At 39.6% G+C, this 12,915-nt stretch overlaps 1 long non-coding RNA gene across 2 annotated transcripts in view; it reads left to right on the top strand.

Annotated features, from left to right (window-relative positions):
- LOC129640379 (uncharacterized) overlaps nt 1-9,015 on the top strand; it is a 30,645-nt gene extending 21,630 nt beyond the window's left edge. Inside the window, exons 2-6 of one of the 2 annotated variants that reach the window (XR_008708770.1) lie at nt 1,860-2,093; nt 3,272-3,360; nt 4,735-4,918; nt 6,421-6,494; nt 9,001-9,015. This is a non-coding gene — a long non-coding RNA (uncharacterized LOC129640379). Of the gene's footprint in view, nt 1-1,859; nt 2,094-3,271; nt 3,361-4,734; nt 4,919-5,768; nt 6,260-6,420; nt 6,495-9,000 lie in introns of those variants that run through there. The other variant, XR_008708769.1, reaches the window with a different exon arrangement.
- The last annotated feature ends 3,900 nt before the right edge of the window (nt 9,016-12,915 follow it).

Raw genomic sequence — 12,915 nt, forward strand, 5'->3', positions numbered from 1 at the left:
TGTTGGCAATTTGATCTCTGGTAGTTCTGCCTTTTCTAAATCCAGCTTGTACTCTGGAAGTTATCAGTTCATGTACTGCTGAAGTGTAGCTTGAAGGATTTTGAGCATTACCTTGCTAGCATGTGAAATGAGTGCAGTTATGCAGTAGTTTGAGTATTCTTTGGCATTGCCCTTCTTTGGGGTTGGAATGAAAACTGACCTTTTCCAGTCCTGTGGCCACTGGTGAGTTTTCCAAATTTGCTGGCATATTGAGCACAGCACTTTCACAGCATCATCTTTTAGGATTTGAAATAGCTCAGCTGGAATTACATCACTTCCACTAGCTTTGTTCATAGTAAAAGCATCCTAAGTCTTCATACTCCAGGATGTCTGGCTCTAGGTGAGTGATCAAACCATCGTGGTTATCTGGGTTACTAAGACCATTTTTGTACAGTTCTTCTGTGTATTCTTGCTACCTATTCTTAATATTTTCTGCTTCTTTTAGGTCCATATGGTTTCTGTCCTTTATTGTGCCCATCTTTGCATGAATGTTCCCTTAGTATCTGTAATTTTCTTGAAGAGATCTCTAGTCTTTCCCATTCTGTTGTTTTCCTCTACTTCCTTGCATTGTTCATTTAAGAAGGCTTTCTTATCTCTCCTTGCTATTCTCTGGAATTCTGCATTCAGATGTGTATATCTTTTCTTTTTGCCTTTGCCTTTCACTTCTTTTTTCAGCTATTGGAAAGGCCTCCTCTGACAACGATTTAGCCTTTTTGCATTTCTTTTTCTTGGGGATGGCTTTGATCACCACCTCCTATACAGTGTTACAAACCTCCATCCATAGTTCTTTAGGTACTCTGTCTATCAGATATAGTCCCTTGAATCTGTTTGTCCTTGGACATATGTGTAATATCTGCTTAAAAACTCCTCTGCCTTAATTCTAACATCTAGATCTCTAGGGGCTGGTTTTCACTGATTATCTTTTTTTCTTCAGTATGGGTAACATTTATCTGTTTCCAATATGCTCAGTCTTTTGAATTTCTTGGAGGACATGTTGTAGAGAATCTGGATTCCATTGTGTCCCTCAGAAGAGTATTGATTTTTTTGTTTTAGCAGGTAGTTAGCTTGACAGAACTCAGATTCTATACTCAATTTCCCCTGCAGTAAGTAGCAGCCAAAATTTCTGTTTAGTTCTTTTAGTTTGAACTGTTGGGGAACTGCCCTGTGAGTGCATGGCCAAGTTTGAGGAACCTGTGGGACATTCAGTCTGAGTACGTATAAGTCTGGATTAGTGGAGAGAGAGCTGGGATGGAGATGTATAATGCAGAATCTCTGGTGGCTAAATGATAGATGAGTCCATGGGTGTAGATGATATAACCAGATAACAGAGTAAGAAAACGATTGATAACAAGGCCCAATAGTTAAAGGAAAACCATAAGAAATGAGTCACTTTAGGAGACTAAGAAACAGCCAGAAAATTCAAGGCACACAAGGAGAGGTGGTATACAAAAAACAGGGGAGGAGAATTTCATGAATGAGTTAGTGGTCAGTAGATTCCAGTTTAGCAGAAAAAGCAAGCAAAGCAAGTACTAAGCAGGCATTGGATTTAACAACTAAGAGGTCTTCACCTCAGGGATCACAGTTTCAGTGGCATGGGGCATTGCTACATTGCAGTTTGAGGAGTGTGAGTGTGTGGTAGACTTCATCCTATGTTCCCTGTTAACAGTTCCTGTCAGTAATCATACCTCTGTCTAGTCACCTGGTCTTGAATCTGGTGAGCTCGGTATATAAGTTTAACTAATAGAATGCAAGAAGTGATGCTGCTTGACTTACAAGGTTAGGTCATAAGAAACCTTGCTACTTTCACTTTGGTCTTTTAGGGCTATGAGCAATCATTTAAGAACTTTCATCACCCTGTTAGAGAGACCACATGGAGAGATTGTGAGACAACATGGACAGAGCATGAAGCCTAGCTGCACCCAGCGTTCCAGAAATCTCTACCAAGGCACCAGCCATAAAGGAAACCATCCTGGCTCCACCAGATCAACTTAGCCACCAGCTGGACATCACTAGGTGACTCCAGTAGATGCCATATGGATCGGGAAAACTGTCCAGTAAGACTTGCTCAAATTTCTCATCCACCCAATCATGACAATAATAGAATGCTTATTGTTTTCATTCCTGTGTTTGGGGTGGTTTATTAAACAGCAGTGTATAACTGGAACATTGGACATTGAATCCCTGATAGCTCAGTTGGTAAAGGATCTGCCTGCAATGCAGGCGATCCTGGTTCAATTCCTGGGTCAGGAAGATCACTGGAGGAGGAATAGGATACCCACTCCAGTATTCTTGGGCTTCCTTTGTGGCTCAGCTGGTAAAAATCTACCTGCAATGGGGGAGATCTGGGTTCTGTCCCTGGGTTGGGAAGATTCCCTGGAGAAGGAAATGGCTACCCACTCCAGTATTCTGGCCTGAAGAATTCCATGGACTGTATAGTCCAAGGGGTCTCAAAGAGTCAGACATGACTGAGCAACTTTCACTTCACCTCACTTGGGTATTGAAATAATAAAGATTGTAAATGCATGTTATACTTCCAGTAAGCTTGGAGAGGAAAAGATCAGATGGCAGCTAGAAAGTCTCATAAGATTGTGGGCAGTTTTTTTTTTTTTTTTTTTTTTTAAGGTGGTAGATACTTGAGAGTTTGCATGTTTTGGTGGAGGGATCTAGGAGATGGAGGAAGCTGAAGATACAGAAGAGAGGGGCTATCTCACATTGATGTGTGAGATTTTGAGAAGGGCAGGGATGAGATCCAAAACTCAAGTAGAGGAGCTGATGTTAGGCATAAGGGTAGTGGGGCACTTTAGTCTCTAAAATAAGAGATGTCTGCCCTCTTCTGGATGTTTAAAAATGTCAGGCTTTCTTATTACTGTAATTAAAAGAATATATGAAGGTTAGTTAGACAGTAATGGATCTCCCAAGCATTGATGACTGTGGCACTTTCTTTGGCTTATTCACTTAACCCAGACCAGGAAATGACTAGAATTTCCATCCTTAGTTCTATTTTTCCTGTTAACTAAGAGTTTGTTCTGTCTAATGAGAATGTTGTGAGTAGAAATAGTTATTGGGCTTGAGGATGGTAATGAAGATTTAGAAGAGTTGTTTTGAGAAGTGAGAGCAGAAACTGACTAAAATTTTGTGGATTTTGTGCCTGGTGGATTTCCATGCATTATTGGATTGAAAACCACAAAAATGAGAGAGCGCTGATCATTATAACTATGATATTTTCTTTAAGGATACACACACTGCATCCTGCTAGGCTCCGTTGTCCATTGGATTCTCCAGGCAAGAATACTAGAGTGGATTGCCATGCCCTCCTCCAAGGTATCTTCCCTACCCAGGAATTGAACCTGAATCTCCTGTGTCTCCTGCGTTGGCAGGCAGTCTTTATCACTGAGCCACCTAGGAAGCCTGATATTTTAAAGTCACAGCATAAAGAGAAAAGACTATCCTTGCGTGGATTCAGAGCTGATGTCTTAGGTCAAGGTTTGGTGAGAGTATTGGTCAGAGAGGTTAAAGTGATTGATTATAAGATATAAAGTAAAAAATAAGGAAATGATAAGCCATACTGGGAGAAAAATGAATGGATCAAGGAGGTCTTGATAAGGTTGAAGAATTAGTGCAGTGTGAATAAGAGAGAGAATGAGCTGGAGAGACAGAAGTAGACTAAACTGTTTCAAGGATAAAGAATTCTAGGTGATCACAAAGTTCAGGGTATGAATATGGAAGAAAGTCGTTGGAGACAGACAAGAAAATCAAGAGAATGAGAGGCCAGGGTACTGCATGAGTGAAAACATGGAACTTGAAATTACTTTAGGTAATGGAAAAACTTGAGGGTGGAAAAGAAAACATTAATTGGGATGCCATATCCCTCAATGAAGGTAAGGGAGTGAACAGAGTTCAGAAGCTGACATAATAAGAAGACTGTGATGTGGTTTACAGAGAAAAATGCATGTATTAGATAAGTTTCCTTCAGGCATGAGTTATGGTGATGTTGGCTGTGAGTTCAATTTCTTGATTTAACAATAAGGTAAATCAAGAAAAGGGAAGAGGAAATTTGCTGACCTATATGTGACACCATCCCAAAATCACTAAAATACTATCTGTTGTGTGCAATGAAACTATGGAGAAGATGGATAACTAGCTAAATTTGTGGATTCATAAGATGGCAATCAAACTTTACAAAGCATAATAAACAACATTGTTTTGAGGCTGAGAGCCAAAGAAATTTAAGATCTTGTTACTCAGGTCAGGAAAATGTTAGACCCTTCTCAGTATGATAAAGGAATAGTGCATGTATAATTCATTATTTTAAGAACTATAAAATGAGATGTCTTTAAACAGAAACACAAATGTACCTATGGCTAATTCTTGTTCATGATTGACAGTAAACCACAAAATTCTGTAAAGCAATTATCCTTCAATTTAAATAAATAAAGTGGCAAAAAAAGATTATATGTTGATTGGTTGATGAGAATGTGACCAGGGGTTTGCAGGAACGTCACCCTGTATGTCCACTAGGAGCAGTGGCTCAGTATTTGCTAGTTCACCACTCAAGGTAATTTTATTGGATATAACTACCCCATATAATGAGAATTAATGTGTGTGTGTGTGTGTGTGTGTGTGTGTGTGTGTGTGTGTTGAAGTATTTTAATGCAAAGTTCAGACATCCTAACATTTCCTTTGTAAATATTTCAGTATGTGTCTCCAGCACAGTGATGCTTCAAGTGTGGTCTGAGGACCCTGGAGACACCTGACACCTGAAATCCATTCAAAGTGCCTGGGAACGCCTCCTTTTTCCAACTACATATCTCCATAAGGTTAAATTTTCTTCATATATGTCAACCAAAATAACCACAATGATACCACAGTGATGAAGCAAGTAAGAGTCTAGCTGTCTTATATTAAGGCAAACATTACAGAGCTTTTCAAAAAAGAAAACATTTCTAAATTATTTTTGGGGGGGGGGAAATAGTTATTTTAATAAAATGTATTGTTTATGTTAACATGTAGTGAATTTATTGTTATTTTAATGAATTAATAAATATTTTTAGATATTTTCAGTTTTTATTTTGAATATAGTAAATATTAGTAGATCTGTAACCTACATAAGTGAAACTCTTTAGGGTTCAAGAAAATAGTAGTGATCTCTTTTTACTGTGCTCACATTTTAAACTATATTATAAAAAAGCTGTCAGAATTTTTAAAAAGAAGCACTAGTGTACTTCCTTTGAACATGTTTGCAAAACTTGCAGGAAGGAAGAGAAAGTTTTAAACTACTCCAGCTATGCATGAAAAGGAGCTAGCATGGAATGATTCTAGTAATTAAAGTCACCAAGGCTACTTTCTGAAACTTTGGAAATCCCACAACAACTTTTTAAAAAACCTTTTTTGTTTTTAAATAATTATGACCTCACAGGAAGTTGCAAAAGCAGTGCTTAGAGATCCATGTGCTTGTCATCAGATTTCCCCAATGATGGTATTTTATGTAACTGTAAAATGTCAAGTCCAGGAAATTGATATTGGTACAGTATTGTTAATTAGATTATAGACCTTATTCGGTTGTTGTCACTTTTTACATACTTTCTTTTTTGTGCATGCATGTAGCTCTATCCAGTTTTACCCCATGTATAGATCTGTATAACCACCACCACAGTCAATATATAAAACTGTTCAGTTATATCAGTTATTCCCTGGTGGCTCAGACAGTAAAGAATTTGCCTGCATTGTAGGAGACCCGGGTAAGATCCCTGGATCAGGAAGATACGCTGGAGAAGGGAATGACGACCCACTTCAGCCTGGAGAATTTCATGGCAGACCTGGCAGGCTACAGTCATGGGGTCTCAAAGGGTCAAATAGGACTGAGTGACTAACACTTTCAGTTATCCCAAAAGTGCTCCCTTGTGCTACCCCTTTATATTCTCAGCCCCCAGCTCCATCCTTATACCCTGGCAACAGTTAATCTCTTCTCAATCTCTATAGTTTGGCATTTATATAAATGGAATCCTATAATATGTAACCTTTGGGGATTGACTTTTTTCACTGAGTGAAATGCCCTTGGAGGTCCATCCTAGTTGCTATATTAATAGTTTGTTCCTTTTTATTGCTGAGTAGTATTCCACTGGATGGATATACCAGAGTTTATTTATCCAGTCGCTAATTGAAGGACATTTGGGTTGTTTCCTGCTTTTGCTGTTATGAATAAAGCTGCTCTGATTATTCATATACAGGTTTTTTTAATCTTTTATTTTTAATTGGAGGGTAGTTACTTTACAATATTATGATGGTTTCTGCCATATATCAACATGAATCAGCCATAGCTATGTATATGTCCCCTCTGTCTTTAACCTCTCTCCCACCTCCCTCCCCACCCCACCCCTCTAGGTTGTCACAGAGCACCTGATTTAAGCTCCCTGCATCATACAGCAAAATCCCACTGGCTATCTATTTTACATATGGTAATGTATATGTTTCAATGCTACTTTCTCAAATCATCCCCCTTCTCTTTCCCTCACTGTGTCCAAAAGTCTATTCTTTATGTCTGCATCTCCATTGCTGCCCTGTAGATAGGTTTATCCATACCATATTTCTAGATTTCATATATATATATGTATTAATACATGATATTTGTCTTTCTCTTCCTTCCTTACTTCACTTTGCATAATAGGTTCTAGGTTTATTCACCTCATTAGAACTGACTCAAGTGTGTTCTTTTTTATAGCTGAGTAATATTGCATTGTGTATACACACCACAGCTTCTTCTCATTTCTTTGGGATAGATGCTCAAGAGTTTACTTGTGGGGTCATATGGTAAATGCGTGTTTAGTTTTATAAGAAACTGCTAGGATGATTCCTAGAGCCTTACTATTTTACATTCCTAGCAGTATTGTATACAAGATCCTATTTTCCACAGCTTTGCCAACATTTGGTATTACTATTTTATATTTTACCCATTATAATGAGTACATAATTGTAGCTTATTGTGGTTTTTATTTGCATTACTCTAATTAGGTAATGATATTGAACATCTTTTCATGTGCTACTTGGCCATCCATATGTCTTCTTTGGTGAGATTCTGTTCATGTCTTTTGCTCATTTTCTCATTGTATCATTTGTTTTTTACTGTTGAGTTGTGAGAATTTGTTATATATTCTAGAAACCAATTATTTGATGGGTATAAGTTTTGCAGATATTTTCTCCAAATCTGTTGCTTGTCTTTTCATCCTCTTAACAGGCTGTATTACAGCACAAGAATTCTTAATTTTGGTGAAATCCAATTAATAATTTTTTTTTCCTTTGTTGTTCAGTAACTAAGTCATGTCCAGCTCTTTGCCACCCCATGGACTGCAGCACTCCAGACTTCCCTGTACTTCACTGTCTCCCAGAGGTTGCTCAAACTCATATCCATTGAGTCGATGATACATCCAACCATCTTATCCTCTGTCTTCCCCTTCTCCTCCTGTCCTCAATCTTTCCCAGCATCAAGGTTCTTTTCCAGTGAGTCAGCCCTTTGCATCAGGTGGCCAAAGTGTTGGAGCTTCAGCTTTAACCTCAGTCCTTCCAATGGAATATTCAGGGTTGACTTCCTTTAGGATCAACTAGTTTGATCTCCTTGTAGTCCAGGGAACTCTCAAAAGTCTTCTCCAGCACCACAGTTCAAAAGCATCAATTCTTCGGTGCTCAGCCTTCTTTATGGTCCAACTCTCACATACATACATGACTACTGGAAAAACTATAGCTTTGCTGTTCAGACATTTGTCAGCAGAGTGATGTCTCTGCTTTTTAGAACACTGTCTAGGTTTTCATAGCTTTTCTTCTGAGGACCAAACATCTTGTAATTTCATGGCTGCAGTCACCATTGGCAGCGATTTTGGAGCCCAAGAAAGTAAAATCTGCCACTGTTTCCATTTTTTCCCTGTCTATTTGCCATGAAGTGATGGGACCAGATGCCACGATCTTAGTTTTTTTGAATGTTGACTTTTAAGCCAGCTTTTTCACTCTCCTCTTTGACCTTCATCAAGAGGCTCTTTAGTTCCTCTTTGCTTTCTGCCATTAAAGTGGTATCATCTGCATATCTGAGGTTATTGATATTTCTCCTGGCAGTCTTGATTCAAGTTTGTGCTTTGTCCAGCCTGGCATTTTGCATGATACACTCTGCATATAAGTTAAATAATCAGGGTGACAGGATACAGCTTTGATATACTCATTTCCCAATTTTGAATCAGTCCATTTTTCCATGTCCAGTTCTAACTGTTACTTCTTGACCTGCATACAGGTTTCTCAGGAGACAGGCAAGGTGGTCTGGTATTCCCATCTCTTTAAGAATTTTCTACAGTTTGTTGTGATGTATGTTATGGTTTTTGGTGTCTAGTTCTTAGATCTTTTCAGCAAGATCGAGGTCCCAAAGATTTTCCTCATGTTTTCTGACTAAAAGTTTTAAAGTTTTATATTTTATACCTAAGTCCATGTTTCATTTTTTAGTTTATTTTTGTATCTTATGCAAGGTTCAGGTTGAAGGGTTTTTTTTTTCCATTGTTCAAGCACCATTTTTAAAAAAGGTATTCTTCTATTGAAATTTTTTACACCTTTGTCAAAAATCAGTTGGGTATATTTGTGTTGGTCTGTTTCTGGGTTCTTTCTTTATTTCCTCTGACCTGTGTCTCTCATTCCTCTAATATCACACTGTCTCAATTTGCTATATCTATATAATAAATCTTATCATTAGGTAGAGTGATTCTTCTCAGTTTATTTTTTTTTCAGAATTGTTTTAGCTATCATAGTTACTTTTAATTTCCTCACAAAGTTTAGAATAAGCTTCTCTATATCTATGAAAAATCTTCCTGGGTATATGTGTGTGTACTCAGTCATATCCAACTCTTTGTGACCCCATGGACTGTAGTCTGCTAAACTCCTCTATCCATGACAGGCAAGAATACTGGAGTGGGTTGTCATTTCCTATTCCAGGGGACCTTCCCAACTCAGGGATTGAACCCACGTCTCCTGAGACTCCTGCATTGGCAGGCGGATTCTTTACCACTCAGCCAACTGGGAAGCCCTGTAAATGCTTTACAGGTATTTAATATTCTAGTGAGTGCACTGTTGTTGTTGTTTATTGACTAAGTCGTGTCTGACTCTTTGTGACCCCATGGACTGTAGCCCGCCAGGCTCCTCTGTCCGTGGGATTTCCCAGGCAAGAATGCTGCAGTGGGTTTCCATTTCCTTCTCTAGGGGATCTTCATGACCCAGGGATGGAACCCACATCTCCTGCATTTCCTGCATTAGCAGGCAGATTCTTTACCACTAAGCTACTTGTACTAATTGTTTTAAACCTAGAGATCACTTTGGGGAGAACTGATGTCTTTACTGTATTAAGTCTTCCAGTCAGTGAATGCTGCATGTCTCTCTGAAAGGTTGCTGCTGAACCACAAAAGATGCCAGGATACTTGGCCTCTGGAGGAGAAGAATTCAATCTGGGGCCAGAGACGAGGCTTGATCACTCAGAGCTTTTGTGTAATAAAGTTTTATTAAAGTATAAAGGAGATAGAGAAAGCTTCTGACATAGACATCAGAAGGGGGCAGAAAGAGTGCCCCGCTGCTAGTCTTTAGCTGGATATTATATAGCTGCTAGCAGTCTGCTAATTAGAGAAAGGAAATGTCTCAAAACTCAGAGAATGTCACCAGGGCCCTCACCCACAACATGCATTGAGATAACATTGGCATCAGGTGAGTCATCCCGGACCATGAAACGATTGACATAAATCTTGAAGAAAGGCAGATTTCCAAACAAATATACAGTTTCATTAACATAGATTAGGAGAACAATGTATGAGTATAACATACTGGTTTGTCAAGTCAGTTCTGAGCCTTTAGGTGGAACCAAACTGAAGACAGAGTCTAGGATAAATGCATAGTACATTAACATAGCTTAAGAGACAAACATTTCCATAAGAAAAATGCATTGGTTAGCTCAAGGTTTGAGAACAGTTCAGGTGGAACCAGGTGTCATTATGGCAACACAGAATTTTAAGAGAAACCTCTTTTGAAATTTGTATAAAGAAGGGGGAAAATATAACACTAGTTTGTTTCCTCCTGCCATTTAAGAGAGAGAGAAAAAATGTCTGACACTTGCAGCTTATTTCCTCTGTTTGGAGACCCCTGGCCTTCCTATCTGTTATTCTCTCATCTCCATTCATTTAAATCTTTGCTTTTTTGCTTGCTTGCTTTCATCAGTTCAGCAGGAAGGGATATAGTTATAAAACTGCTAGGTTCTCGGTGGCTTCATCTCTGTAAACCCTGCAGCCTTAGTTGCCTCCTTTGTGGTGACAGCTCCCTCATAACGTCATGACGAGGATTTAAAGAGACATTGCAGGTGAAAGTCCTGCCTCTGACATGTTTATTTTCCTTCTTATTGATCCTGTTTTTAGCTTTTGGGCCTCTCATATCCTGTCTGTGAACCCACATGGCAATAATAGTGGGACTGACTTCCAAAGGGTTGTTGTGAGAAAGTAATGTGAGAATTGAAGTAAAACACTGAAGGGACTGCCAGATACAGAGTAAGGGCACCATGAGCAGTGGCTGTATTAATATTATATGAATGTAGGGAGGTAAAACTGTAATTTCTCCCTGATAGTTTCACTGAAAGAAACTGTTGACAGAAATCAAATATCTAGTCCAAAGACCTGCCAGCACAAGGCAGGTTGCAGGATCTTGCTGATGGTTTGGGAGAGTGTAGGAAGTTCATCTCAACACAGCAGACAACATGAAAGAAAATCTCAGAGCCAAGTGCCTGCTATGACCTGATTTTTATATGTTTGTTTTTGTATAAAAGCAGATCTGGAAGAACATAGACCAGACTGTGGGGAATCAGATTAGCTTTCACTTTTACTTTGTTCCTTTCTGTATTTGAAAGCTGTTTTATTTTAATTGAACATATGCTACACTGAACAATGTTAAGACAAATTATTTATTTAAAGGCCAGCCAATAAATTAGCCAATCAGCAAATTACACAAATGAATCTCAGGGCAGTTTCACTCACACTTCTCTTCCATTCAGCTTTCTGCCTGGCTGTTGAGCTCCTGGCTTCCTTGGCTTAGCAGCTCCCATTTCCCCAGGTTCCTTCTGCAGAGAAGTAAAACTGCTGTCTTCGTCTAGATCCAGGCCATCTCAGCTGGGTCCTCACTCCCTTCCCCAGCTAAACAAGCATCCCTGCAGGTGTGTTCCTAAGCAAAGACAGTTCCTATTCCAAGAGGAACTATTTGGTTAGCTCTTAAAGGATTTTTATTCTCACCCTTTTCTACATGGGTAAAGGAGCCTAAAGCTACTGAGTTTAATAAAGTTCCCTGTGAAGAGGCTGAGAGGGAGGGCTTAGGTAATCCATCTACAAGACTGTTTAGAAAGTTTGGAGAGAAGCGTTTGATGCAGTTGTAATGGTATTCTGTGGCACAGTACTTAAAATGCACTGGGCACTCTTTCAGTTCAGTTCAGTTCAGTCGCTCTATCGTGTCCGACTCCGCAACCCCATGAATTGCAGCACGCCAGGCCTCCCTGTCCATCACCAACTCCCGGAGTTCACTCAGACTCACGTCCATCGAGTTGGTGATGCCATCCAGCCATCTCATCCTCTGTCGTCCCCTTCTCCTCCTGCCCACAATCCCTCCCAGCATCAGAGTCTTTTCCAATGAGTCAGCTCTTTGCATGAGGTGGCCAAAGTACTGGCGTTTCAGCTTTAGCATCATTCCCTCCAAAGAAATCCCAGGGCTGATCTCCTTCAGAATGGACTGGTTGGATCTCCTTGCAGTCCAAGGGACTCTCAAGAGTCTTCTCCAACACCACAGTTCAAAAGCATCAATTCTTCGGCACTCAGCCTTCTTCACAGTCCAACTCTCACATCCATACATGACCACAGGATAAACCATAGCCTTGACTAGATGGACCTTTGTTGGCAAAGTAATGTCTCTGCTTTTGAGTATGCTATCTAGGTTGGTCATAACTTTCCTTCCAAGGAGTAAGCATCTTTTAATTTCATGGCTGCAGTCACCGTCTGCAGTGATTTTGGAGCCCCCCAGAAATAAAGTCTGACACTGTTTCCACTGTTTCCCCATCTATTTCGCATGAAATGATGGGACCAGATACCATGATCTTTGTTTTCTGAATGTTGAGCTTTAAGCCAACTTTTTCACTCTCCACTTTCACTTTCATCAAGAGGCTTTTGAGTTCCTCTTCACTTTCTGCCATAAGGGTGGTGTCATCTGCATATCTGAGGTTATTGATATTTCTCCTGGCAATCTTGATTCCAGCTTGTGTTTCTTCCAGTCCAGCATTTCTCATGATGTGCTCTGCATATAAGTTAAATAAGCAGGGTGACAATATACAGCCTTGATGTACTCCTTTTCCTATTTGGAACCAGTCTGTTGTTCCATGTCCAGTTCTAACTGTTGCTTCCTGACCTGCATACAGGTTTCTCAAGAGGCAGGTCAGGTGGTCTGGTATTCCCATCTCTTTCAGAATTTTCCACAGTTTATTGTGATCCACACAGTCAAAGGCTTTGGCATAGTCAATAAAGCAGAAATAGATGTTTTTCTGGAACTCTCTTGCTTTTTCGATGATCCAGCGGATGTTGGCAATTTGATCTCTGGTTCCTCTGCCTTTTCTAAAACCAGCTTGAACATCAGGCAGTATTTAAAGCTTTGCAAATGCTCACACATTTAATTCTTACCACAACTCTTTGAGGGACTTCCTGTTATTTCTCCAGTTTACCAATGAGGAAGGTGAAGCACAGAGCACAAATTCATACAACTTATAACAAAAAGAGCCAGGGTTTCAAGACTGTGCAAATCATGTCCCTCCTCTCTTGATCAAACTGCCCAACCCCCCCATAG

The sequence above is a fragment of the Bubalus kerabau genome, chromosome X (genome assembly GCF_029407905.1).
Source record: "Bubalus kerabau isolate K-KA32 ecotype Philippines breed swamp buffalo chromosome X, PCC_UOA_SB_1v2, whole genome shotgun sequence".
Taxonomy (NCBI): domain Eukaryota; kingdom Metazoa; phylum Chordata; class Mammalia; order Artiodactyla; family Bovidae; genus Bubalus; species Bubalus kerabau.